Source organism: Mustela nivalis (assembly GCF_964662115.1).
Source record: "Mustela nivalis genome assembly, chromosome: 3".
NCBI classification, from domain to species: Eukaryota; Metazoa; Chordata; class Mammalia; order Carnivora; family Mustelidae; genus Mustela; species Mustela nivalis.
In genome coordinates, this window is record NC_139022.1 from 35,249,184 (window position 1) to 35,276,414 (window position 27,231).

At 46.9% G+C, this 27,231-nt stretch overlaps 2 long non-coding RNA genes and 1 pseudogene across 5 annotated transcripts in view; 2 read left to right on the plus strand and 1 right to left on the minus strand.

Annotated features, from left to right (window-relative positions):
• LOC309861809 overlaps positions 1-18,288 on the minus strand; it is a 62,006-nt gene extending 43,718 nt beyond the window's left edge. The window contains exon 1 of the long non-coding RNA XR_014310213.1: positions 18,199-18,288. This is a non-coding gene — a long non-coding RNA (uncharacterized lncRNA). The remainder of the gene's footprint in view (positions 1-18,198) is intronic.
• Positions 72-8,385, plus strand: LOC309861806. Of its 3 annotated transcripts, none has more exons than XR_014310208.1 (5): positions 72-135; positions 1,810-1,884; positions 5,515-5,634; positions 5,866-5,958; positions 7,691-8,385. It is a non-coding gene; the product is annotated as an uncharacterized lncRNA (long non-coding RNA). The 3 variants fall into 3 exon arrangements; XR_014310209.1 differs by adding an exon at positions 595-762 and having other exon boundaries at positions 73-135; positions 5,866-8,385; XR_014310207.1 differs by having other exon boundaries at positions 5,866-8,385.
• On the plus strand, positions 10,092-10,813 carry LOC309860802 (GTP:AMP phosphotransferase AK3, mitochondrial pseudogene; annotated as a pseudogene). The gene has a single exon. The product of its transcript is annotated as a GTP:AMP phosphotransferase AK3, mitochondrial pseudogene (transcript).
• Positions 18,289-27,231: the final 8,943 nt, after the last annotated feature.

The following is a 27,231-nucleotide window of genomic DNA, read 5'->3' on the forward strand; positions in this document are numbered from 1 at the left end:
CGCCACCTTCTGAGTGAGCAACCCGGAGAATTCATTCCATGATGTCACAAATACTGACAGCGTCCTACACGTGCCAAGCTTCAGGAGGTGCTGGGAACCAAGACCTCATCCTTCCCTCAGGACACGTGAAATTCAGTAAGAAAACAACAGAGTTATAGAAAGAGTTATAGGAAAGCACGATAATCCCGATGGGGGAACCGAAGTGATCTGGTCTGGAGTGGGGGGTGGTTGGGACATTGTTAAAGAGAAACCAAGCTGGACCCTAGGTCAAGGTGGTCAAGGCAGACATTACTCAGTAATGACTGGAGAAAGAGATTTCAAGATGGACTGAGCTCGATTCCAAATACAGCAGTGATAACTGCGGATCGAGAGCCAGTAAGAAGAACCAGGGGGTCAGTGGATAAAAAAATCACAAAGAGGAGACATCAAGGGTTGCAGATTCTTGCTGCAGTGGCCAAACAGGAATTTTGCTGGAGGCAGGCCAGGGAGTTAGGTGTCCAGGGTGGGGGATGAGGAGGGTGATCAGATACCCAGGTAGGGGAGGGCTCACTAAACAGACTGAGCAAAATTCTTGCTAAAATCGCACCTCGGTAGGCCAAGGAAGGGCTCAAGGTCAGAGCCTAGTCAACAAGAGGGCTCCCAGGAGGCTTTGGTCAGGAGAGAGACTTGGTCAGAGTGCTTCCAGCAGGAAAGGCCTATTTGGGCTTCAGAATGAAAGCCGACAGACGTTGCACGGCGGCAGATTTCCAAGCAGAGAGAAGGGTGAGTGAGAACGCCCCAGATGGGAGGGAAACACCACATTTTTCGCAAAGAAGACAAAGCTGGTCATATTGGCAGACGACGTCTGGGGCAAAGAGGATGGGAAGGGGGGCTAGAGACAATAAGCGAAAGGGAGATTTTGCAGGCTTTGCAAACTGTATCAGAAGATTGGATATGTCCTGAGGTCCAGTGGGGAAAGTTTCCCTGGGGAACTAAGAGAGTCTGATTTCTCCAGCCTGGAGGCTACAAGACGGAGTGGTGGGGTAAGGCTGGAGATAGGGAGTACAGCTGGGTGTGGGCCATAGTAACTGGGGGTGAGATCATACAAGTGATGAGAGTGACAGTCTAGGGCTGGACAGAAATGGAAGGACAAAGGTATTTTGCAATTGGGAATAGTAGCACTTTGAGAGGCACCTGGGGTCAGTCAGGGAAGCGTCTGCCTTCGCCTCAGGTCATCCATCCCAATCCTGGGATGGAGTTCCACATCAGGCTCCCTGCTCAGCGGGGAGTCTCTGCTTCTCCCTCTCCCTCTGCCCCTCCCCCCTGCTCATGCACACATGCTCTCTCTCCCTCTTAAATAAAATCTTTTTTTTTTTTTTTTTTTTTTTAAGGAATAATAGCATTTGATTTAGTGGCAGGATTTAGTGAGAGAGAGAAAGACAGGAGTCAAGAACAGCTCCCAGGAAGCTGTGGTGACCAGAGAGATGTTAAAGTTGGCAATATTGATGCAAGAGGAGCTTACAGGGGAAGACCATGACTGGCTTGACACACACTGAGTCTGAGTTTTAAGATGTCCAGGTTTGGGGCTCAGGCACTGAAACCTTGTTCTCTTCATTTCTGATGGTGCCTTGCATTGCCTCTGGAGGGCTGACATGGTGGCCTCCTGTCATGCCTCACTGATTATAAGGGACTTGCTCTAAGGGCACACGTACACCAGGGGAGGTGAGTAGCCAGGGCAGAAATAAGAGTGGAAGAGGCAGCCAGTATTTAGAGAACATAGGAAGCAGCAAAAAAGATAACCAGTTCCTCTTTTCCCTCTTCTCTTTCTAGAACCTTCCCCAGTCCTGCTTCTAAGAACAAAGTCCAGGAGGTGTCCTGTGTGTCTCACCAATTCACAAACCAAAGGTATGATTAATAGCCTGTAGGAAACAGGGCGTGTGCGCGGTTCAGCCACCTAAGCATCCGACTCTTATTTTCAACTCAGGTCCTGATCTCAGGGTGGTGAGATCAAGCCAGACGGGGGGTTCTGCGCTGGGTGTAGAGCCTGCTTCAGATTCTTTCTCTCCCCTGTCCCTCTGCCCCTCCCCACCACCTCCCTCTCAACAAAACAAAACACTTAAATAAATAAATTAAATAGCTGACAGGAAAACTTTCTACAAAGAACCCAATTCGTAAAGGGATTTGGGGGCCATTTACCGGGAAGATTATGATGCCGTCCCATATACATTCTTCAACCTGAACAGTAGCATAAAATTGCATGAAGAAAACAAGTTGCATAATGCAACAGAAATACTGGACGTCCTCTTACAGAGACAATATGGAGATAGCTAGCTGCTCTGAAGGGAAGGAGAAAGGACAATGGGATAATGGAGAAATAGGAGGGATACCTCAACCATTTCTGTCACGATGTGTCCAAGTTTATTTAAAACAAAGAGTTGGAACACCTGGGTGGCTCACTAGGCTGAGCGTCTGATTCTGGGTTTGGGCTCAGGTCGTGACCTCAGGATCATGAGATCCAGCCCCGTGTTGGGCTCCATGTTCAGCCGGAAGTCTGCTTCTCTCTCTCCCTCTGTCCCTCCCCCTGCTTGCACTCTCCCTCTCTCTCTCTCTCTAATAAATAGGTCTTTAAAATAAATAAAAATAAAGAGTTGATACATCTTTGGGAAAAGGTTAACATTTGTTTAATGTGGGAGCTTGGCAGATGTATTTATTTAAACTTTTCATTATAATGGCTGCATGGGGTATCTTTCTTACAGAAAAATTCCAAGTAAGTAGACACTGGCCACCCCTCCAGGAGGTGGCGCTAAACCCCATCCGTCCCAAGGGTGGGACTTCGTGACCCACTTCCAGAGTCTTGACAGAATGGGGAAAGAAATAAGCAAAGAAGGAAGGAGTGAGAGGTTGTCACAGACCAGAGGACATGAGGGAGACGTGGCCACTAGAGGCAACACAGTCATGTAGACTGGAGTGTGGAACAGAGAGAGGACATTGATACAAAATGGGGTGAAATCCAAATTTAGTCTGGAGTTGAGTCAATAGCGATGGAGGTACGTTAGTTTCTCAGCTGGGAAAGATACACCTTGGTTGTCCTGTAAGATATTAACTAGAGGGGGAACCAGATGATGGGGACGTATGAAAACTCTTGGTCCTGTCAGTGCAACTTTTCTGTACTTGTGACATTATTCCAGTAGAAAAGTTTGTTTGTTTGTTTTAAGGATTTATTCATTTGAGAGAGAGAAAGCATGAGCAAGCAGAGGGGGAGAGGGAGTAGCAGGCTCCCCGCTGAGCAAGGAGCAGACATGGGGGCTTGATCCCAGGACCCTGAAATCATGACCTGAGCCAAAGGCAGATGCTTAACCAACTGTGCCACCCAGGCATCCCAGAAGAGTTTATTTTTTTTTAAAAAAAGGACTGGGGCGCCTGGGTGGCTCAGTGGGTTAAGCCTCTGCCTTTGGCTCAGGTCATGATCCCAGGGGCCTGGGATCGAGTCCCGCATTGGGCTCTCTGCTCAGCAGGGAGCCTGCTTCTCCTCATCTCTCTCTCTGTCTGTCTCTCTGCCTATTTGTGATCTCTCTCTCTGTCAAATAAATAAATAAAATCTTTAAGAAAAAAAAAAAAAAGGACTCCATGCATCAAGAACTCTGCAATTCAGATGGAAACCAACAAGGGGTCACCTGCGCCTTTGGGGCTCACAATACATGATGAAAACACAGGGGTCCCTCGTTTCCCCCTGCAGATGAAAAAGGAAGCAAGCCACGGAACTCCGTTTTTCAGAAAGCCAAAACTAACCCTAATGTGGCCAAAAAAAAAAAAAAAAGCAGCTTACTTTTTCAGCTCTTTTGGGATGGCAAGCTTTCAAAGGATGATCCAATCCCCCGCCCTTTCAGAGGACAGTACGTGTAAGGGAATCCTTTCTGGGTAAGTCGGGGTCACTGGTGAGAACATCAGCTAGTACGTGATGCCAGGCCAAGAATGGGTCTGCCTTCAGTTCTTGTCACCGTGGAAGGGAGCTGGGGAGGCAGTCGCCACCCATCACAGCTAAGAAATGGCTCAAAAAAGGCCCCAAAGGATGGATGTGGATGAAGATGTCCTAACCTCAGGTGAGCCTGCCCCGGGTAGAGTGCACCTTGCACCTTAAACAAGCAAGTTAGGTGAGGAGGGCAGCCGGCTGCTGAGTTTCCCGTGTGTCTGTTAGTTTCCCCTTTCACGGTTAGTAACAGCCTCTCCTGTCATTGGCTGAACTTGCAGAGCGTGTCCTTTGGACATGGTCAGAGATTCTGGCCTGAAACTAATTGTCAGCTAACTCATCTGAAGCAGAAGTCTGACTGAGGAAAAGATACCTTAATGTCCAGACTGGGTCCCCCTTCCCCTCGGAAAGCATGTAAACATCTGTACTTCATTGAGGGTGGGGTTTTGCAACTTGAGTACCGTTTAGACTTGGGGGCTGATAATCCTTCCCCGTGGAGGAATGTCCTGTGCACTGCAGAAATATTTAAGCCGCTAGGGTGGCTAGAGTTAGCAAATCAGGATACAAAGGTCTCCGTTAAATGTAAATTTCAGATAAACGACACGTCATAGGTATGTCCCCTGCACTATTCATAGCATCCCTGGTCTCCAGCCACAGGATGCCACGCGCCAGACCCACCCTGGCCCAAAGTTCTGACAACTGAAAATGTCACCAGACATTGCCCAACGTCCCCTGGGACGGGGGCGGGCAAAGCTGCCTCCGCTGGAGAGTCACTGATTCAGGATGACCCAACAGAAGGCCTCCAGTTCCAATCTCTTTATCCTCACTTTCAGAGCTCAGCTGAATCCGTCTGGTAAAAGCACCAGCCAAAGAGAATTGAGCACACTCTTCTGTATATTTCACTTAAACATTCTGAACATATTATGTATTCTGCTTTTCTTTTTAGAAGATTTATTTGTTTATTTATCTATTTATTCGGTGCAAGCTGGGGGAGGGGCAGAGGGAGAGGGAGAATCTCAAGCAGACTCAAGCAACCAGCCAGGTGCGGGGCTCGATCTCATGACCCTGAGACCATGACCTGAGGTGAAATGGAGAGTTGGACGCCCCACCTCCCGAGCCAGCCAGGCCAGGTGCTCCTTCTTTATTTTGCTTTTTAATGTCCCTTGGGATGGATTCCCTGTAGGTTTTTATGCCACATAAATTCTTGGCTCTCCTTCAGGATTAGCAGGCTCATTTCAATCAGATGTTTTATTTTTCCGTCATAGCTGGAAAGCTTCGAGGTAAAATTAACACGTGAGGTTGCAGAAATCACCTAAGCTCACGTGGCTGGTGTTCCATTCTTTTAATCAAATGTCTACATCGCAGCTTCTGTAAGCACCTATGTTTTAAATGCTTTACAGATCTTAACTCCTTGAATGCCTCTAACTTCTTAATTACTTATGGGTTCATACTACTATTATCCTCCTTTTCAGGATAAAAAAACTGAGTTCCTTTTTCAGGTGTTTTTATGGATTATTTCCTCTTTCATTGCTGTCCTTGTTTTACAAGTCCGCCCCCCTCCGGTTCAGTTTGGCAGCTGGTCGGGCCGAGCTACGGGATGGCACAGCAAGACTGCTTCCGACCCTCAGCCTCACCTGTCTCTCATTCCCACGGCCACCCTAGCCACCAGCACCTGTAACTTCTCCCAGGTACCCCCTCCCCGAGCCCAGCCTCACACCCATGCACATGCCTCTCATCTCCCACCTTGGCTTCCCTGGGAACCCCAAGATGTGGGACAGTAGGGGACCTTGCTTCAGAGCCCAGAACCGCACGATCCCTAATTGCAGAGGAATTAATATGACACCCCATGGTCTAAATATTGCACCATGGGAGATGGAGACGGGTAGATAAATTCACTCTCTTTTTTTTTTTTACTCCAGACTGTCCAGAGATGCCGCTTTTCAGAGGTGGTGCTATGAAATAAAGTCGTCGGTGGGTACTTCGTGGCAAACAGCCCAGCTGTGCCTGCTCAGGTGCCCTTCCTCCTTCTCTGTCTCATTCTTTTTCTCTTGCTTCAGAGCAAGGTTGCGCAGCAACCTGCTATTGTCAGGTTCGGCTTTCTAAGGACTGCAGACTATGATAATTACAATTACCAACCAAGAGCACACTGGATGGAAGCTGATCTGGTTCTTTTCATTAACTTCAGAGTCAGGACTATTTACCCTGGCCCAATCGGAATCCAATTCTGGAACGTTCTCCCTAGTGGGGCTCTTGGGGTCAACCCCATGATCTTGACAGCTGAGGACACCAAGACCCAAAGAGGGAAGGGGATTGCTTGAAATCGCATATGCCCTGTCCGTGGTGTGTGAATATAGCACACAGACTTAGTGCCTCCAGCGTCAGATTTCCGTAACCCATTATTTCATCCTGTGCTTGCAAATTGGGTCATTAGCACTGCTGTCCCCGTTTGATGCATAAGTCACAGAGGCTCAGAAAAAGTGCAGTGAGATGTTCAAGGTCACCATGCTAGCAAATGGAAGAGTCAGGTTGATGCTGGGAATCCCAGCTAGGTCTTTCCCTAGCTGCCTTCTGGTAGTCTTGGGAGCCGGGCAGAAAACTAAACCTGGCTTTTGGAGGAACGCAGGCTTTCAGTTCAAGCCCCAGTCCAGCCACTGAAGAGCTCTGTAACCTTGAGTTACTTAATTTCTCCAAGACGATTTTTTAATCCCCAAACTGGGGATCCTGTCATCTACTCCTAGTGGGGCTATGAAGAGGAAGTGAGATATTTTAATCTTTAAAAACAGTATCTGTACACAGTAAGTGTTTAATAAATACTAGCTAGCATCGGTTTCTGGAATCAAAGATGCCTTCCTAAAACAATACTAGCTTCTCTTCTTGAGGTGTTTACTAAGCGACAGGCATGGCGCTAAAGGTTTTCCATAGAAGGAATCTCTCTGACCATCGTAACCTCACTGATGGAGGGAAGATGAGGGGAACATCTGCTACCCCCTCTTCATTTCTTGTTGCCTCTGCCAATAGTTCAAAACTTCCCGTCACTTATGTACCCTTGTTGGACTTTGCCGTATCTGTGTACCAGTTTCCACTGTTTTTTAAAGCAAACTCAACCCACAATATGAGGCTCCAACTCAAGCAAGAACACTACCAGATATTGGGTCTGAGTGCTAGTTATATTTTTCCTTATACATATTAAAACACACACATCCACCATTAAAATGGAAACCGCTGTTATTTAAAATATCCCAGGGCGGGGAGGATAGGACAAGATTGGAAAATACTCCAGGAAGAAATAAGATAGGATAGTGTTGGGAAAGCATCAATCATTCTGATTCTAATTCTAACATCAATCTAATTTTCTGTGTCTTTGACGTTTTCATAATAAAATAGTTTTTTTAAAAAAACGAAGTAAAACACAGTTGTCAGACCCAGAGGTGGGGAGGAGAATGTTCTTTCGTGGAGACCTAAAACCACGTCACACTCCCCAGTAGGAAACACTAGCCCATGATACCTACTAGAAGGTCAGAGTCATGGGGACAGACGCTCAGGCTTCATTCTTTCACATGGGCTACACCCCCTGTGCTTTGAACAACCAGTCCTAGAGATAAACCCGCATGAAAGTCTGCTGAATCGATGAGTGAAGGATTATCAAGCCTCTTACCTTCCTTGTGGTCTCCTCGGATGCCCTGACATGCTAACTCTCTCCAGAAAGGGGGCAACCAATTAACTTGGAGATTTGTCCCCCAACAGGACTAGCACTGCAAAAAGAAGCCTTGTGGGAGGAGCCCCAGCTGTTTTCCCATTCAAGGCCACACCATTTGGCACCTGTGGCCACGGAAAACATCCAGGAAGTCTCAGTAACTGTCCACAATCACACTCAGCGGGTACAAGACATTGTCTGCTAAATGCGGCCAAATGGATTCCGTGATGGGCCTAGGCTATTGGGCTTTATGTATTTGGTCAGAAAGTCTCCTAAACAGATGCTGTGAAGTTGTACAACCAGTGTGTCCCAAGTGGCTTTAAGTGCCATCAGCCTGGGAAAAGAGGAGGGACCGAGGTGGTCTTGGGAACCAGAAATGACCCTGTGCTTTAGTAGGAACCCGACGTCTACCTGCAGCCCAGCATCCTCTGTGCCTCTTCTGAGCTGCTGGGAAACACATCCTCGCCCACTCACACCTGCAGCTGAGCAAAACGCCACCTTCTCTCCGAAGCTACTCTCTGGGATATTCTGGGATCGCATCCGGGTACCAAATTAGGTGCCTCAATTAACGGTTGAATATACTCCAAGTCTAAATCTATCCGGGAAGATAGAAAGACCTCGGTGGGATCACTTTTTGTGTATATAATTAAAAGACAGTAAGAGTATGCTGCTTTATCACGCAAAGCAATTACAACATCATTTCTCTTTTCCTTTGCTGGAGGATATGGGCCAAATTTCTATTAAATATCTGTACACCTTTTGAATCTTCTTATATATTCAATGTAACTTTTTTGAATATGGTAACAGTAGGAGATTATATGACTGACTTAAAGACCCAAAGTAACAGAAACAATTAAAAAAAAAAAAAAGTCTTAGCGTTTAGAACGGCAGTTCTATCAGTTCCCACAAAACACAAATACAGAAATTGGGTTTCTATGCCCCTAAATCTTTCCCTCTTGCTTATCGGAGGGGAACAGCCCATCACCTCATTTCTGTGGATCTTCTTGAGAAATGAAGTAGATGCTGGGGTAGTGGGTCAGCACTCTCTCTTGAGCTAATGCTCCCTACAGTCCAGGGTCCCACACTGTACTGAGCCAACTGGACCACCCAAGACCAAGCTGAGGACAGATCTGTCCCACGGCTTGTGTAATAAATGAAACCTAAAGCATCCTTCCAAGGAAGTGATCAGCAGATAATTATCAGTTTAAAAATTCTACATGGAGGGTGACTGGGTGGTTCAGTCCGTTGAGCGTCTGCCTTCTGCTCAGGTCATGATCTCAGGGTCCTGGGATCGAGCCCTGCATTGGCCAATGGGGGGGGGGGGAGCAAATCCCTGCTCAGTGGGGAGTCTGCTTCTCTTTCTCCTTCTGCCCTTCCCCACTACTCACGCTCTCTCACACACACACAAACTTGCTCTCTCAAATAAATAAATCCAATCTTAAAAAAAAAAATCCTACACAGAAATAAAGTAGAAATGGCCCACAGTCAAATGAAAAGGTGCTCACTCTCACTCCTGTCGAGGCAAGAAGAGTAAAAATGGTCCTCTCTCACCTGTCTGCTGGTCTGCTGAAGTAGCCTAATCCCAGCACCTTCTCACTTCATTGACGCAGACGGAGCCATCTGTTAAATGCAGAAATCAAACTGTCTTTCTGCTGCTTGCAACCTGGCTTCCAGTTCACGCCACAGATATATTTATATAAATTGTAACATACCTTAGCATCAACCGAATGCACATGATACCATGCTGCAACTCTGCATTTACTTTCATGTTAGCACACAAGATCTGTCTTTGTAGCTGCTATGAAGGGCCGGTCGGGCTAAGGTTCATTTCTTTCTTCTCTCATTAGTGAGCACTTAGGTAATGAGCAATTTTGCACTGTTGCAATATAGCCGAATTGAACATCCTGTGTGTGCCTTCTTGTTTTACTTGGAGAGTTTGTCTTAAGGAAGATACTGACAAGTAATTTTATAAAACCTCCAAAGCCACCGCCAGGGCTGCCCTTCCAAACCAGCTGTGATGGTGAGGACACCCCTCCCCGCTTGGAGTGCGAGAGTCCTGCTTACTCACACCTCGGCCAGGGCTTGCTTCTCGATGTCCTGGACTGTCTACGCCTGTGACTCCCATCATTCCTTCAGCTGGTGAAAGAAACGCCCCTGTGCTCTTGAATTGTTTCTCTAGACCCCGTCTCTCTCCATGCTCCCCATTTTCTGCGTGTGAAGGGTGGAACTCTGAATCGACAGCTCCGGTGTCTGGGTTGCCCTGCTGCTTACCATCTTTCCCACTGCGAGCTGCGAGGAGGTGGCTGCTCCGTCTTGCAAGTCACAATCCGACACCTGCTTGCACCTGCTCGCAGCGAGGTGGGAGGGGCTGGGGAGGCGGGGTCCCGGCCGCACACGCCGCAGGGACCCGGAGGCCCAACAGTCCGCAGACCCCAGCCGAGCCCAGCAGCCATGGGGGCGCGGGGACGGCTCCTACGTGCGGTGCTCATGGGCGCCCCGGGCTCCGACAAGCGCACCCTGGCGTCGCGTATTGTCAAACACTTCCCGCTGCAGAAGTTCTCCAGCGAGGACCTGCTCGGGGACAACCAGCTGAGGGACACAGAGTTTGGCGTGCTGGCCAAGATCTTCACGGACCAGGGGAGGCTCATCCCGGAGGACATTATGACCTGGCTGACCCTTCAGGAGTTGAAAAGCTCCCCCCGGGGGGAGCTGACTGCTGTGCGGGTTCCCCCAGGGTTTATCACATACACCTGGCGATAAACATGGACGTGCCGGTCGAGGTCATCAGGCGACGCCTCTCGGCTTGCTGGATCCATCCGAGCAGTGGGCGCGTCTACAACCTCGAATTTCACCCGCCCCAACTGGTCAGCGTGGATGATCTGACTGACGAGCCCCTGGTTCAGCGTGAGGTTGACACACCCAAGACACTCACCAAGAGGCTGAAGGCTTACAAAGACCAAACCAAACGCGTCCTGGACTATTACCGGGGGAAGGGGGTGCTGGAAACCATCTCCAGATCGGAAACCAACAAGATCTGGACCTGCGTGCGTGCCTTCCTGCAGACAAAGGTTGCAGAAATGGACCCCAAGCTTCGGTGGCTCCGTGGTGGCCGATGCTTCTAAAGAACCGAGAAGAGCAGATTCGCTTCCTCCTTTCTTTCAGAAGTTCCTTGTTCTAAGGCTCCACCGCGTGTGAATTCCTTGAGACTCATAGTAGTTTCCTTTCTATGAGTTTTATTTTGGATACTTAATAATGCCAGATGAGTCTCATGCTGAGATTTGTCTTTAGAAGCTGCCTAGTGTGTTTTATCCAGCTAAGGCAAAATTAAAAGAGCAAGGGGTATTAATCTGACTTCTCTTCAGGAGGGAAAAGCAATTGGTTTCATATTTTTCTGGAAAAGTAGAGGGGGAAAAATGACACTAATTTGAAGACAATATCTCATCAGAGGCTTTTGTGCAGCCAGATGCCAAAAAAGACATTTCTGGCACATGGGGCATGGTTTTGTGAGAGGCTGTACCTCTAAAATTCCAGATAAAAATAACTGGATTTTCATATTCCAGGCAGGAGGAGAATTCATGGCTGCCTTTAAACTAAGAAACCTATCAGGTGGCTGGCTAAGTTACATTTATTTTGTTGCTAAACATACTTTCAGTTTACTCGGATCTTCAAGTTGCTATAAAAATGTATCAAGTAACATTTAGGAAAATGTTACTTTGGTGGGACTTGTTTTCTTCTGAGGGATATAACTGATGTTAGAAATTGACATGATGATACAAGCTCTTGAATTAGCCCCAAAGTTGAATGGACATTCTTTAATGGAAAATGTAATTGCCATCTTAACATTTTCAGAGGTTAGGAAAGGTTCAGGGGTTAAGAAGTGTGTGCTTTACAGCAAAGGAAACAGTTAACAAAACCAAAAGACAACTGACAGAATGGGAGAAGATATTTGCAAACGACATATCAGATAAAGGACTAGTGTCCAGAATCTATAAAGAACTTAGCAAACTCAACACCCAAAGAACAAATAATCCAATCAAGAAATGGGCAGAGGACATGAACAGACATTTCTGCAAAGAAGACATCCAGACGGCCAACAGACACATGAAAAAGTGCTCCATATCACTCGGCATCAGGGAAATACAAATCAAAACCACAATGAGATATCACCTCACACCAGTTAGAATGGCTAAAATAAACAAGTCAGGAAATGACAGATGCTGGCGAGGATGCGGAGAAAGGGGAACCCTCCTACACTATTGGTGGGAATGCAAGCTGGTGCAGCCACTCTGGAAAGCAGCATGGAGGTTCCTCAAAATGTTGAAAATAGAACTGCCCTATGACCCAGAAATTGCACTATTGGGTATTTACCCTAAAGATACAAACGTAGTGATCCGAAGGGGCACATGCACCCAAATGTTTATAGCAGCAATGTCCACAATAGCCAAACTATGGAAAGAACCTAGATGTCCATCAACAGATGAATGGATCAAGAAGATGTGCTATATATACACAATGGAATACTATGCAGCCATCAAAAGAAATGAAATCTTGCCATTTGCGACAACATGGATAGAACTAGAGTGTATCATGCTTAGCGAAATAAGTCAAGCAGAGAAAGACAACTATCATATGATCTCCCTGATATGAGGAAGTGGTGATGCAACATGGGGGCTTAAGTGGGTAGGAGAAGAATCAATGAAACAAGATGGTATTGGGAGGGAGACAAACCATAAGTGACTCTTAATCTCACAAAACAAACTGAGGGTTGCTGGAGGGAGGGGGTTTGGGAGAAGGGGGTGTGATTATGGACATTGGGGAGGGTATGTGCTTTGGTGAGTGCTGTGAAGTGTGTAAACCTGGTGATTCACAGACCTGTACCCCTGGGGATAAAAATATATGTTTATAAAAAATAAAAAATTATTTAAAAAAAAAGAAGTGTGTGCTTTAGGATTTACTTGATAGTTCTTTTTGATCATTATGCCTTGAAGGGTAACAAGTCTTTCTTTCTTTCTTTCTTTCTTTCTTTCTTTCTTTCTTTCTTTCTTTCTTTCTTTTTTAACAAGAAGAAAAACTGGTGACACTACATAAAACACACATGCTTTGTCATTAGGAGATAGAAATAGATCCGGCATACCTGGTGGGAAATTTCCTTGATAAATACAGCAGTCATAATTAATAAACAGGTGTAGCAACAAAAAAGCTTTCTATGAGAGGTAAAAAGGACCAGGAAAGTGAGTTTGCTGAAGGCAGAGTTCTTTATTTCTGATCGAAGGTGATACCGGGGAGCATTCACTGACATCCTCTCTTAAGGGGAGAAGTCCTGGCAGTGTGTGTAATCTGACCAGCCATTTTAAAATCCTTATTTTAGGTTCCTTCATGGGGTTGGGAGGACACATACATACCTACTATGGCCTAAAGGAGTTGGGGAGGTAGAGAAGAAACACACTATTATCTTCAATGACATATTTATCCTTATTTTAGTTGGTGCTACATCAAAGGAAACAAGTTTTTGTACATGTTGGTACTTAACTGCCTTTGAAAATGAGGCCCATTTCATTCGGGGCACTTAAAATACAAAAACCAGCGAAGATCTCTTAGATATATGGGAGAAAAAACTTACTTTTCTTTCTTTCGATTGTATTTATCATTCGTCATTAATTTTCCAAAATGGACCGAGTCTTTTTAAAAGGGTTACAGAAAACATTTCATCCTTCAAAATACTCTCTGTAACGACCTGCTTGGATACTATGTACTTTCTAGAAAAGTGAATTACTCAACTTATGAGCAATCATGAGTCCCTAGGTTATAAGACACAAGTTAGTCTTCATTACAATAAAATTACACTTCAGAAAAAAAAAAAAAAAAAGCTTCATCTGCTTATTCGGGTTACTTTAAGGATAAAATCTTTAATCTCTATGACCACTAGTTGGTTTGTTTGTGACTGCTGTATCCTCACACAGCGGAGAAATTTACTTATGCTTATTTTTCTAACTGAAGCCTAGTTTACATATAAATTTCAGATACACGACACAGTGATCTGACCATTCCGGACAGACACAGTACTCACCACAATAAGCGTAAGCCACTATGTCCTATTGACTATATTCACTTCACTGTACTATTCATTTCTATACCTTACTCATTTTATAACCGGAAGTTTGTATCTCTGCATCCCCTTTCCCCATTTTGCCCATCTCTCCCCTCCTTCCTCCTCCCCTCCCCTCTGGCAATCATCAGTTATTTCCCTATATTTATGAGTCTGTCCCTGTTTTAGTTTGTTTGTTCGTTTATTGTGTTTTTGAGATGTCACATGTAAGTGAAGTCATATGGTACCTGTCTATGTGAAATCATAAGGGAGTTGTCTTTGTCTGGCTTATTCTTAATTCCTCTTCTCCTTGCTGTGTGCTTTATCTTGCTTGGGTGTTAATTGGCTATTTTGTTCAGTTGTCTTTTGCACTGTTGGGTCTTCTTCCAGTGTGTGGTGATCCTGACCCTGGGATCTTCTAGATGGGCTGAGACTCTCCATCAGTCTATATTCCCTGCCAGCGGACATCATTTGCTTGGGGACATTGCTGGTCTGAATTGGATGCCTCTCAGGGAAGCCACTGAGTGAGATTTCTCTGGGGTGTTCAGATCTACCCCATTCCCCTGGCAATGGACAGCCTCAAGACACATGGCCATACCCACCTAATTTGGGCTCCCTGGCCATGACTCTATTCTGTCACTGCTATTCAGGTCAAGAGCAGACAGAAGGGCACCAGTGAAGGATGAATCATTGGCCCCTCCTGCAGCAATGGCCCAAGGGCCTACATGTTGATTGTCCTTGAAACCCTTCTGCTTCTGGTGCCTGCCACCTTTGGGGATGGAGCAGACTTGGTGCCCCTCGCACCTTTCTGACGATAGCCTTCTGTGTGCATTTTAGATTGGATTTTCTGTCCTTGCATCAGCCAGCTCTATGAGCCACATTTCAGGATCTATCCCGATTTCTGGTTCATGGGAAGAGAAGAATCTGTAGGACTCAGTAGGCTCCTTACTCCACCATCCTGAAATGGAACCAGATTTCCTTGTCTAGCCTCAAAATCTAAATGCCACCACACCTGCAGCTGCAGCTTTCAACTCTTGGCTGCACACTAGAATCATCTGGGGAGCTTTAAGAGAACGGTGACAACCCTGACAATTTGACTGAACAGTCAGGTGTAGTGGGAAAGGGAACAGAATCATGCTCATTGCTATGTTTGCTGTATTTTAAGAGCTCCCTACTTTTTATAAGTCACTATAGTAAAGTAACAAGTTGATTAACTGAAAGCACCAGACTACAAATCCATGTTCAGCAGAGACTCAAGACCACCAGGCCCTCTCACCAGCTGGAACTTACATCACAAAAGGTTCTGAGCCCCTTACCCCTTTTCCCCCTGACACACAGGGATATTTAAGCAGTGGATATTTCCTCATTATTCTCTCGTGAGTCATTACCACGGCTACCATTTTTTCATTTTTCACTTTATCTGTGTTGTTGCTGATCAAATGTCACCCTAGTGAACTAGGTTCCCTGGCTTGTTTAAATAAACACCTTTTCCGGGAGGCCAGGGATGGGGGGAGTTGGTCAAGCTCTCTGATGACTCTATGGCATTTCAATTTGGCTGTAGTGATGCTTATTTTCCAGTGTGCGGGTTGTGAAGCCAACTTGCAGTGAAATCATAATATATGGGTTTAATGTTGTCTGATCTTCAAAATAGCTTTTGTTCAGTTCCAACTAAAAACCTGAGTTTTAAAAAGCCAATTAAGCGGACTCTGAAGATTAAGTAGCCCTAAAACACAATTTGTTTCTTGGGAAACAGCTATGTTTTATATTAGTAACTGACTGACATACACTTAGATCAGCTGAAATGGCAATTGTGGGATATCCTTATTCTCCAGTTCAGCCCACGACTGAGGTCGAGGTCCCTGGTCTCATGAGGTCCTTGCACACTTTTGGTGCTTGACCGCCCAGACAAGCTTATGGTAGTGTCTTCTCCAGCAAGGGGCAGGGAAACTCCGGGTATTCGGAATAAATGGTGAGTTTGAACAGAGGACGGCTGGGGCGGAGGTATGAGGAAGAAGGAAGGCACACTGAGGACACATGGAAGAGGACTTTGAATAGGGCACAGTGGTACCACCCTCCCTTCAGCAAGCTGACAAAATCTGCAAAATATAGAGAGACTAGAAAGTGTATTCAAAATTGGTGGTGGTAGCCAGGATTTTCTGTAGGTAATCAGAATGTATGTTTAATGAAGTGGACAGATGTCCGGCCACACGGATACCAAATGTGGCGATGGTCAAAGTATTGAGGATTTGAGTAAAGCTTTGAGGATTGATCAAACACCCAACCAGTCATGATTCTATGGGTAAGGGCAGGGCCCACTGAGTGGGAGAAACGAAGTTAGGGTTAGATGTTGACTGGAAAGACTCAGAAGAGAATGGGCAATTGCTTATTCGATAGGACATGGGATTTGAGGGTCCAATAGATTAGAAGGAAATCTCTAGAACTAAGAAAGAAATGAGAACAAGAGAATGGATGGCATTGCAACAGGAGTAAAGCAACAGACCCATGCTTATTGGTCATGAGTTCAAGTTCCCCTTTCTTGATGTTTTTATTTCTTATGAAAAAATCACTCTGACTGGGACATTGATAAGAACCATTAACTGTGATAAGTGAAGAGAGGTCCAGGTAATTACTTTGAAGCAAATGAAGTCTTTTTTTTTTTTTCTTAAAGATTTTATTTATTTATTTGACAGAGAAAGAGATCACAAGTAGGTAGAGAAGCAGACAGAAAGAGAGGGAGAAGCAGGCTCCCTGCTGAGGGGCTTGATCCCAGGTCCCTGAGATCATGACCTGAGCCAAAGGCAGAGGTATAACCCACTGAACCACCCAGATGCCCAGCATCTGAAGTCTTAATGGGTTTTCATCTAGCAACGATAGGACTTGCTTCCTAGAGTCATTACCATTTGGAATGGCCATTTCATGAGATCCTCAACGGTGGGAACATTGCATGCAATATGTCTTCAATGGTGATCATTTCAGAAATCTCTGGAGCACCCATGAAAATCTTTAGCAAGTTTAATAGTCCCAGCGCCTTCTTTTTCTTAGTCTCTAGGAGAGTGCTCCTAAAAGTTAACACATTTAAGCAGTAGTTTGTTAGCTCTCTTGTCACTTAAAATGCCCTTGTGAAATGCAGTAGCCAGGAACTGTCAGGAGAGAAAATCTTACCAGGAAGCTGTAGGGATTACAGGGCCTCAAAGAGATGTCAAGAGCTGGTCAGTGCTGTGTCTGCATTTGAGGCCCCAGGGGAAGGGAAATGTCAAGTCCTCAAAAATAAAACAAAACAAAACTGAAACTGAAACAAACAACTCTAACAACAAGAAAAGCAGCAACACATAAGAGCAATGCCAAGTCCCTTTTGGGGACACTGTCCTTCTGTGTGGGTGGTTTTAAACTCCTGGTCCCCATTAGATATGTTGTTTGCTTTTTTTTTTAGTGCCCTAAACCCTGATCTGCAGGTTCAGGAAAGTAAAAAAGCCCTCCTGTTACTAAACAGGCAGCATCCTCTTCCACCTTGGCCGCAACAACTTCTCGCTAGGCATGCCTCCAAAGGCAAGGGAAACAAAAGCAAAAATGAACTAGTGGGACTTCATCAAGATCAAAAGCTTCGGGACGCCTGGGTGGCTCAGTTGGTTAAGCGGCTGCCTTCGGCTCAGGTCATGATCCCAGCGTCCGGGATCGAGTCCCACATCGGGCTCCTTGCTCAGCAGGGAGCCTGCTTCTCCCTCTGCCTCTCCAGGCCTCTCTGCCTGTGCTCGCTCTCTCTCTCTCTTCCTCTATCCCTGAAAAATAAATAAATAAAATCTTAAAAAAAAAAAAAAAGATCAAAAGCTTCTGCACAGTGAAGGAAACAGTCAACAACACTAAAAGGCGACCTATGGAATGGGAGAAGGCATTTGCAAATGACATATCAGATAAAGGGCTAGTATTCAAGATCTATAAAGAACTTATCAAACTCCACACCCCAAAAACAATCCAGTCAAGAAATGGGCGGGAGACATGAACAGACATTTCTGCAAAGAAGACATACAAATGGCCAACAGACCCATGAAAAAATGCTCCACATCCCTTGGCATCAGGGAAATACAAATCAAAACTACAGTGAGCTAACACCTTACACAGTCCGAATGGCTAAAATGAGTAAGACAGGAAACAACAGATGTTGGCGAGGATACGGAGAAAGGGGAACCCTCCTACACTGTTGGTGGGAATGCAAGCTGGTGCAGCCACTCTGGAAAACAGCATGGAGGTTCCTCAAAAGTTGAAAATAGATCTACCCTATGACCCTGCAAACGCAGTACTAGGTATTTACCCCAAAGATACAAACAAATGTAGTGATCCGAAGGGGCACCTGCACCCCAATGTTTATAGCAGCAATATCCACAATAGCCAAACTATGGAAAGAACCCAGATGTCCACCAACAGATGAATGGCTAAAGATGTGGTTCATATATACAGTCTGAAAGAATGAATACATACCGTTTACACTGACCTTGACGGAACTGGAGGGTATTTTGCTGAGTGAAATAAGTCCATCAGTGAAAGACAATTACATGGTTTCACTCACATGTGGAGTATAAGAAATGGCGCAGAGGATCACAGGGGAAGGGAGGGGAAATTGAATGGGAAGTCATCAGAGAGGGAGAAAAACCACAAGAGACTCTTAACTACGGAAAACAAACTGGGGATTGCTGGAGCGGCGGTGGGTGGGGGATGCGGTAACCGGGTGATGGGCATTAAAGAGGGGACCTGATGTGATGAGCGTGCAACTGACGAATTACTGAACTCTACATCTGAAACAAAGGATGTACTAGATACGGGTTAACTGAATTTAAACAAATAAATTTTTTAAAAGCCCTTCTATAGCCCCCATGCCCTTCCTCTTCTGGTAATAATTGCCAAAGGGGGACACGTTCTTCTCGGCACGGTTAACAATAATGCTTAGCGTCATCTCAGAAGACTTTAACACAGTGACTGATAGGCAATCACAGGATAAAAATGGAGAATTTAAGAGGGCGGAGGGAGTGATGGTTGCTTCTGGCATGGCTGGTGGTGAGGTGGGATGTGGTGAAAGCCAAGAGGGAGGTCAAGAAACTGTTCTAGAAAGGGAGGTTGATGGATAACCTGTGCCTAGGGCAAGGCTGGGCGGTGATGGGATTTTTCCATTGGTTCAGCAAAACCTTCCTCCTCACCCCCCTATAGAGCGATCACGAAAATTTCCTCCGACCCAACAGGTACTTGCCAGTGACTAAGCTTCTTCGGCACCGGTGTTTTGCAATTCTTCTAAGCAACTACCTCCTTCCTCTGGCTTTTCTTCTAGGAAAGAATGTCTATTTCTGTGCTCGGATGCATTACAGTCAGGGATTGGGGAGGGGGGACGGGGGGGGCAGTTAGCTCATCACCTCCTCCAAGATGTCTCAAGGGCATTTGCCAATAGTCATGTGATTACTCTTTCCGTGATCTACAGCTAAGCCACCCGCTAAGCCTTACCAGCCCCAGGTTGCTTTAGAACTGAGCTCTTGGTGCCACAATCAGCATGAGCTACTGGGTAAACGTTCCCGGGCACATCTCCAGGATACGTTTGCGGGCGTGCACGCACATGTGTGCATGTGTCGGAGAGTGTTGGGGGGGGTACCTCATTTCCAAACTTACATGTAAACATGTAAACAGCCCAAACATGCCTTAGTCTTGAGCTGCATGAAGGAGCACGCACCTTCCTTGCTAACCCCAGGTTCTGGACAGTTTATTGGGGAAGCCCAGCCCCAAGGACGTGCCTGCTTCATGTCCAGACATCTGGTAAAATGCACCTGCTCCCACCTCCCTGAAGAGGCAGCAGGAAGGTGCATGTGTGGCTCCTGGGGGCAGCGAGAAGCCCGATAGCGCAGCGGGCGGGTACGCTCCGTGCGATCCTGGCGCAGGTCCCGTGCAGCCTCGCTGAGGCTCTGGGGAAGGGGCCACCTCTCCCTGGGAATCAACTCCATGCCTTGATCTGGGGTTTGGACTACCCTGCCCACACCCTCCACCTATTTTAGACAGCACATGACTCTGACTCACGCGAAAGAGCAAAGAACTGCCTGATGGCTTGAAAACATGCCGCACACCCACTACCTTGGGCGAGAGGCCAAAAGAAAATTCAGGTCTCCGAGTGCCCCTGTCGGAGACCCTTTCCCCTTCTGGTGTTTATGAAGAGACCCAATGAGTGAGGTCATCAAAATACAGCAGGAAAGAAGCAAACATTTAAAAATAGCCCCCAAAGGGACAAGTGGAGTACCTGTGCCAACATGTGGGGGCCAAAAAAAAAAAAAGAAAAGAAAGAAAAAAAAGTCATGTCGTTTCTAGCTTGTTGTCTTCTATGATATAGTTAGCTATGCCCAGATGCCGTGGGTGGGAAGAAGCCTAAAAGCATCCGTATCAACAGGGTCCTGAGGCCACCAAGAAGGGGCAAGGAGAACCTTGCTGCAGGGGCCAGCGGCTTCAGGTGACGGGCCTGTTGTCAAGGGCTCTTCCCTCAGGCGCCTTTCCTTGGCCAAGTTAATCCTCAGAAGTCGTCTTAGCCGAGAGCTCTTTCGGCAGAGAGGTCTGAAACCCACTCAAATTTGCTCCCAGTAAATTTTGTGTTGTGTGGGGGAAGCAGGGAGGAGGGAGAAATCTCACTCTCTGTAGGGTTAGGGATTGGGGAATCATTAACGAACCAGACCTCCATAGGGGCAGGAAGTGGTTCATCAGAAGCCCCCACAGCCAGAACCAGGATCTTTCTCTTAGTGCAGGCTCCCTGACTCCCCTCTGGTGGGTTTGTGGGCGTTCACACATGCCACAGTGGGTCTAAAACAGAAAATCGCTTGAGTCACTCGGACTCCGGGTCTGGGGAGCGAAGGCAGAGGTGGGGACTCTGGGCCACTTATATAAAATTCTTCATTCATCCTGTGCCCCGTTAAGCTTGCTAGAAGCTCCGTTATTCTAAGTAGAACGCCACAGACTGCTCCAGGATCTGGAGGGTGGCCAGTGGTGCTCCTAAAGGGACCCTCCTGGGAACATGTGTGATCTTTGGGGACTGCAGGTCCCCAAAGTCTGAAAAGTCCCAAATGCACCCCAAGTGACTTATTCTTAGAAAGTCACAATTTCCCCTCTCCCTGTGTGCTCCAGAAGCCCACCCATTGTAAAATGTGAAAGCGTAGAGTTTTTTAAGGGTTGGCAATCATTTCGAATTTCAAACCCTGTGGGCCAAGCAAAACATGTTGTGCCTCAGATATGTCCTGTGGGCGGCTGGCTTCCAGCCACCGGTGCCCCGGTGACTCTCCTTCTGTTCCACGTATCTACTTCCTTCTGTTCCTCAAATGTACTGGCAAATTCTGTCTCTGTCTCTGAGTTCCTAATCCCTAAAGAGTAATTTCAGTGCTGCTGCCTTGCTAAGTGGCCATCGCTGGTCCAATGGTTGGCTTGGGTGGCCCTTTCTAGAAGTTGTGGGTGATCGTTGTTGACACTGCCAGATTTGGGTTCCTCTTTGGGTCGCGTTCTCAGACTGAGAAGGGAGCAGAGGACCTGTCTTCCCTGATCTTTCTAATCCTTCCTATAAGTAAAAGGAGGTGGCAGTTGGCAGTGATGAGATGCCCTGTGAAAATTTCCCAGCATGCTTTGGTCGGGGGGTTGACATCTGAGAGGAACTGTGGTGGCATCTTCTCTGCCAATTGCTTCTCAGTCAGGGTTTCAGAGCAGACTTGAATATGGGCCATCACCCCAGCTTCTTGTGCGGTCAAGATGGACTCTTTTATTTTATTTTTTTTTCCTTCACATTTACAAATGACACTCCTCCTTTACTCACTCTTGCTTGGAAATAGGTCGATGCCTGATGGCCACTCCTGTAGGACCAGTTCCAGAATATCCTCTCACCAGTAAAGAAGAGAACTGACGGCTATCAGGTTCTGAGGGGAGCTGCTTGTCTTCACCCACTTCTCGTTTTCAGAAATGAAGCAGAGGGCTGGTGATGCTGCATTTCTCTCTCGGCTTCCTTGGTCTGATCACATCATTTGCATTCGGGTCCAGCCTTTTCCAAGTCTCCGTAGATTCTGCTCAATCTGTGTATTCTGTAAGACGACGCTGCTCAGTCTTACAAAGATTTCTTTTGAAACATCCCATTTATTTGGTTTGTTTGTTTTTTTTAAGATTTTATTTATCTGACGGAGATCACAAGTAGGCAGAGAGGCAGGTAGAGAGAGTGGGGGAAGCAGGCTCCCTGCTCAGCGGGGGCTCAATCTCAGGACGTTGGGATCATGACCTGAGCCGAAGGCAGAGGCTTAAAGCACTGAACCACCCAGGCGCCCCACAAACATCCCATTTCTGGAAGGCGGCACCAATGTCCTTTGCTGCTCTTCCTACCCTCTCACGGCAGAGCAGAGGACAGCCCGCTTGACCAGGACCAGCACGCCTGAATGTCTGGCTCACCATTAGTAAAAGTCTCTAAAAACACAGGCAAATATGGAACGAAGAATAAGTTAGGCTGGCTCCTTTAGGTTTGGGACAGAAAAACCCCAGGAATCCCCTAGGAACACTATGGGATTATTTTACCTTTCCAAGGGGAATCCTAGACCAGGAATCCCTCCATGCTTGGAGAATATTCCTAAGAGTATATATATGTTTTCAAGTCCCAATTTATTTTCAACCCCAAGCTCAGGATAACCACAAAACACAAACAAAACCCCAAAGATCCTAGAGCAAGCCCTAAAGCCTTGGTTGTGGTCTGGGAGCCTCTAATCTCTAACATTTCAAAGAAGGATTATATACTGGGGGTCTGGGGAGTCCCCTTTCTGCCTTTTATTTAGTACTGGGAAGGAACCTGAAGCTCGGAAGTATACACTGGTGTAGTGGACATTTATTTATTTTTTAATTTTTATTTATTGGAGAGACAGCACAAGCAGTGGGGAGGAGTAGAGGGAGAGGGAGAAGCAGGCTCCCACTGAGCAGGGAGTCTGATGTAGGGTTCCATGGCAGGATCCTGCGACCATGGCCTGAGCCACAGGCAGACGCTTTACCAGCTGAGCCACCCAGGCGCCTCTAGTGTAGTGGACATTTAATTGTCTGACGAATTCCCACCCCCCCCCACCCCTGAGAACAACATTCTGATTTTTCTTTGAACGTGCACCTCCAGCGGTGGCCCCCCTAAACATCTGCTGTGACCCAGGCTCCAGGCTTCGGCACCGCGTCTGCAGGGGCTGTGTTGGATTCGGAGATGGGCATGGGTCCCAAACGAGGCGTGGAAGTCAGCCCAGACATTGTCAGAGCTAGAGAGAAAGAAGTGTCTGACGTGGGGATTGCAAAGCTGGTGGATGGAGCCCCTTGTAGGGAATGCCAGCCCCGGAAGGAAACTACCACAGCGGAAAGCGCGGGGGAGGGAGGGAGGTGGTGAGACTGTCCTTCACGCACTGCTGAAAGCCTTGGATCTAAACGAGCTTGAGATCGCCTTCCGAGTGTTCCAGTTACAATAAATTCCGATTTTCCTTCAAGCCAGGTCAAGCTGGGCATGCCTTTCACAACCAGAGTGCGTGGGACCCATACACTGGAGATCCCGTAATTCCCACATGCCCCTCCCCCTTCGCTGCTCAGACTTTGTCAACTCGAGTTACTGTATGTGAGAGTCTGTCCCTGAGCAGCCCTGGCATTCCCACTCCTTAGATATGAGTGTTCTTGATCATCCTACGTAATCCTTCCTGCACCATGGGGCTGCCAGGGTTCGGATCTTCTCCTTAAAGCATGCAGTCCTCTAGAAACCTGCTCATTGAGCTGCTCTTGTGAGCTCTCCAGGGCCTGGAGATCCTTTGGAAACAAATGTTACCTTTCCAGCCATCTGCCTCCTGGCACATGGCTGTCTTCCCGCTAGCTGCCTGCTGTGTTCCCGTCCGGCTCCCATACGCGGAGCTCTCTTTTTTTGGGAAGCCTCAGATACACCCATGGAAGCCTGGGTCGCTGACCTCCAGGACAAATGCCAACTGCTGTCAGAGAGCGTGTGTCCTCATTCATCGGCAAGAAACAAACAAGACGGCAGGTGAACACTACCTGGAGGCCACTGAGTGTTACCAGGACTCTGCGTTCAGGAGGAGTATCACCACCTGCCCTAGGGCCGACGGCTGGAATCCCTAGCCAGCCCAGCACTCCTGCCAGCTGCTTTCCTGGGCTCTGGTCTCCCCGCTCCTCTGCCTGGGCCCTGGGAGGATGAGGTCTTTGGAGAATCCGTAACATCAGACACTTATGGAAAGTGGAGAGGAGGGACCGGAGAGAGAGAAGGACAGGGAGATGGGAGGGGACGAAAATATCTTTGCTGTGACCATCTCAGTTAGTTCAGATGGGAAATCAGACTGTACCTTAGATCTGAAGATAGTGATGGCAGAGAAAGTCTACAGACTAGAAACTATTCCCTGGGATCATGACCTGAGCCGAAGGCAGAGGCTTTAACCCACGGAGCCACCCAGGCGCCCCTATTCATGCTACTTTTTTTCAGAAATTAGGCTTTGAGCAAAGGTGTGCTATCGGAAGTAATTTTTTGTATTAGTATTGGGTAAGAGAGAAAATCCAATCTGTACAAAAGTATATTCCCTGACAAAGTAAAAACCTCTCTCCATGCTGACCCCCTGGCCCTCTCTCCCTTCAGTTGGCAGGTTTGTCTTTCCTGCTAGGAAATAAACGCACATGTTTTTATATTTATTTCACAAAAGAGATCAAAGTAAACACGCGTCTTAAAATAACTTCCTTGTTTTCAATTACTAATAAGACCCGAGGCTCTTTCACAGAAACACAAGCAGGCCTGTCTCACTCTCCAGCGGCTGCCTGATCTCCCACTGAAGGCTCGTTTCCATAACCAGTCCCCATGCCTGGATGCTGAAGGTTTGCTGTGTTTCATTTTTAACAGCGTTTGCTCTTGCAAACAATACTATTCTTGATGCAGTCAGACTGTATGTCTACAGTCTGCAATCCTGATTCAAATTGCCAAGTCAATGACTCTGTGCACGTTGCTTTTTTAATATTTATTTATTTATGAGAGAGAGAAAGAGAGAGAGAGAGAGAGAGCAAGCACAAGCAGGTAGAAGAGCAGAGGCAGAGGGGGAAGCAGACTCCCTGCTGAGCAGGGAACCTGACGTGGGCTTGATCCCAGGACCCCAGGATCATGAGCTGAGCCAAAGACAGACACTTAACTGATTGAGCCACCCAGGCATCCCAGCACTTTGCTTTTAGATAGATGATGCCATATAGTGCTTTACTCATTTACACACACTCTCCTGTATCAATCAGCAGTTAACTCTGCCCATTATTAAAAACCTAAGGGGCGCCTGAATGGCTCAGTCAGTTAAGTGCCTGCCTTCGGCTCAGGTCATGATCCCGGGGTCCTGGGATCGAGCCCCGCATCGGGCTCCCTGCTCTGCCAGGAGCCTGCTTCTCCATCTCGCTCTGCCTGCTGCTCTCCTTGCTTGCGCTCTCTCTCTTTCAAATAAACAAAATCTAAAAGAAAAAAAAAAAAGCCTAGAGCAATTTTGGCTTAACCACGTGAAGGTTCACTCTTCCTTCCTTCAACCAGTTCAGAGACTCATCAGCGACCCAGGTTCCTCCTTTATTCTTCTGACACGTAAGGTGTGCGCCTTCTATCCTCAAAACCACTTCATGGGCCAGCATGGGTCCGTGGGGGGCTCTGCACCCCATGCCCACATTCCAGGCAGCAGGAAACAGATGGAGGAGAACAGAAGAGGGAGACACCTCCTACAAGAGTCAGCTCCCCTGAAGAAGCCTTCTAGAAAGTTCCACATAACACTTCTGCTACATCTCACTGGCCAGAACCAAATCACATGACCATGCCTTGAGATAAGGAGACTGGGAAGTGTCTGGCCCACAGTGAAGCCTGCCAAACAATTAGGGTTCAGCTTCGAAGAGGCAGAAGAGGAGGGGGACAGCTAGCCTCTCCCACACATCATGACAGGCGGACCTCAGAGATATTCAATTCCAGGCCACCAGAATGCAGTCAATATCTCAATAAAGCAAGTCAAATGAATTTTTGGTTTCCCAGTGTATATGAAATTTATGTTTACATCATACCGAGGTCTATTAACTGTGTAATGGCATTGTGTCTAAAAAAGCAACATTCCTACTTCGATTAGCGTTCTTGCCTAAAATGCTATCCTCTGAGCTCTGGGCAAGTTGTAATCACCGATCACCATAACAAACGTGATAACCACGAAAAAGTCTGAAATACTGCTCATTACCAAAACGCGAAACGAAGGCACGAAGTGAGAAAATGCTGTCAGAAAAGCAGGTTGCCACAGATGTTCAGTTTGTAAAAGCAACAACAACAACAACAGAAAAAAAAAAAAAAACACAGAAAAAACCCCAAACCCCAAACCCAGTGTCTGTGAAATGTGAGATGACGATGCCTGGAATCCTCTGGGTAAGTTCCAAAATGCTGCTTCTCTTCCATTTTTAGCAGGAAGGGCTAGAGCTATCCATCTAAAACACACAGTGGAGCTCCCCCACCTTCTGGAGGCTGTCTTACGTCCCTACCAATAGGAGTATCTGGACGTCTTTGTCCTCGAGCGATAGGAGACTTCAGAGATGGAAGGAGCAGACACGGAGCTCTGAGAAGTTTCTGGGGCGCGAGCAGCTGTCATCACAAGGAAAGCCTTGGCTCCATACACAGTGAGCTCCTGGAGCCCATCATTCAGCTTTAACACATTGTCACTCAGAGCCAACCCAGTTTCAGCCAACGCCAGCCCGCTCCCCCATATTTTTTGGGAGAAAACTCAAGTCATCTAATTTCATCCAAAAATGCCCCAGCATAATCTGGAAAACATAAAAACTCTAAAAACAACAACAACAACAACAACAACAATGCCACAATGCCAGGATCCCATGTGAAAATGACTCGTCCTTAATACAAAGTCAGTATTCCACATTCCATCTCTCCTGAGTCTTTCTCCCGTTTGCCTGAATAAAGACCCCAAATACGCTCTAGGCATTCAACGGGTAGATGCGTTGGAGTCTTTCTTCACCTGCAGGTTTCTGGTTTTCTAGGTCGTGTTTTCTCATGATTGACAGAAATTTATTAAGGTGTTTCGATTTGCAGTCTAACTAGCGTTAACTAGCTATTTGCGGTCTAACTAGCGCTCATCCGCCTGCCTCTTCTGCATCTCCAACCCCCTCCTGCTCTAGGCCACGGTCATCTGCTCCTGGACGCAGCGATGCCTTCCCAATAGACATCCGAGACACCCATCCATCCTCTACCTGCCAGACATTCGGTCTTGCCACCCCTATGCTTCCGTAGAAAGGGTAAAATAATAAAACCATTGACAAAGACCTCAATATATTTGTTTTTCCCTGTGTTGCCCCAAAACTTGTCTCTGGAAACAGTTTCCAAATGTGTCTTCCCAGAACGCTGGGTGATCATCTGAGCAGATAACTTCATGTAAGCCTGTAGGGTATCCGAGTATTCGGGTAACAGAATCTGCTGCCCACGGTACAGACCAGGAGCCCTCTGGGCCT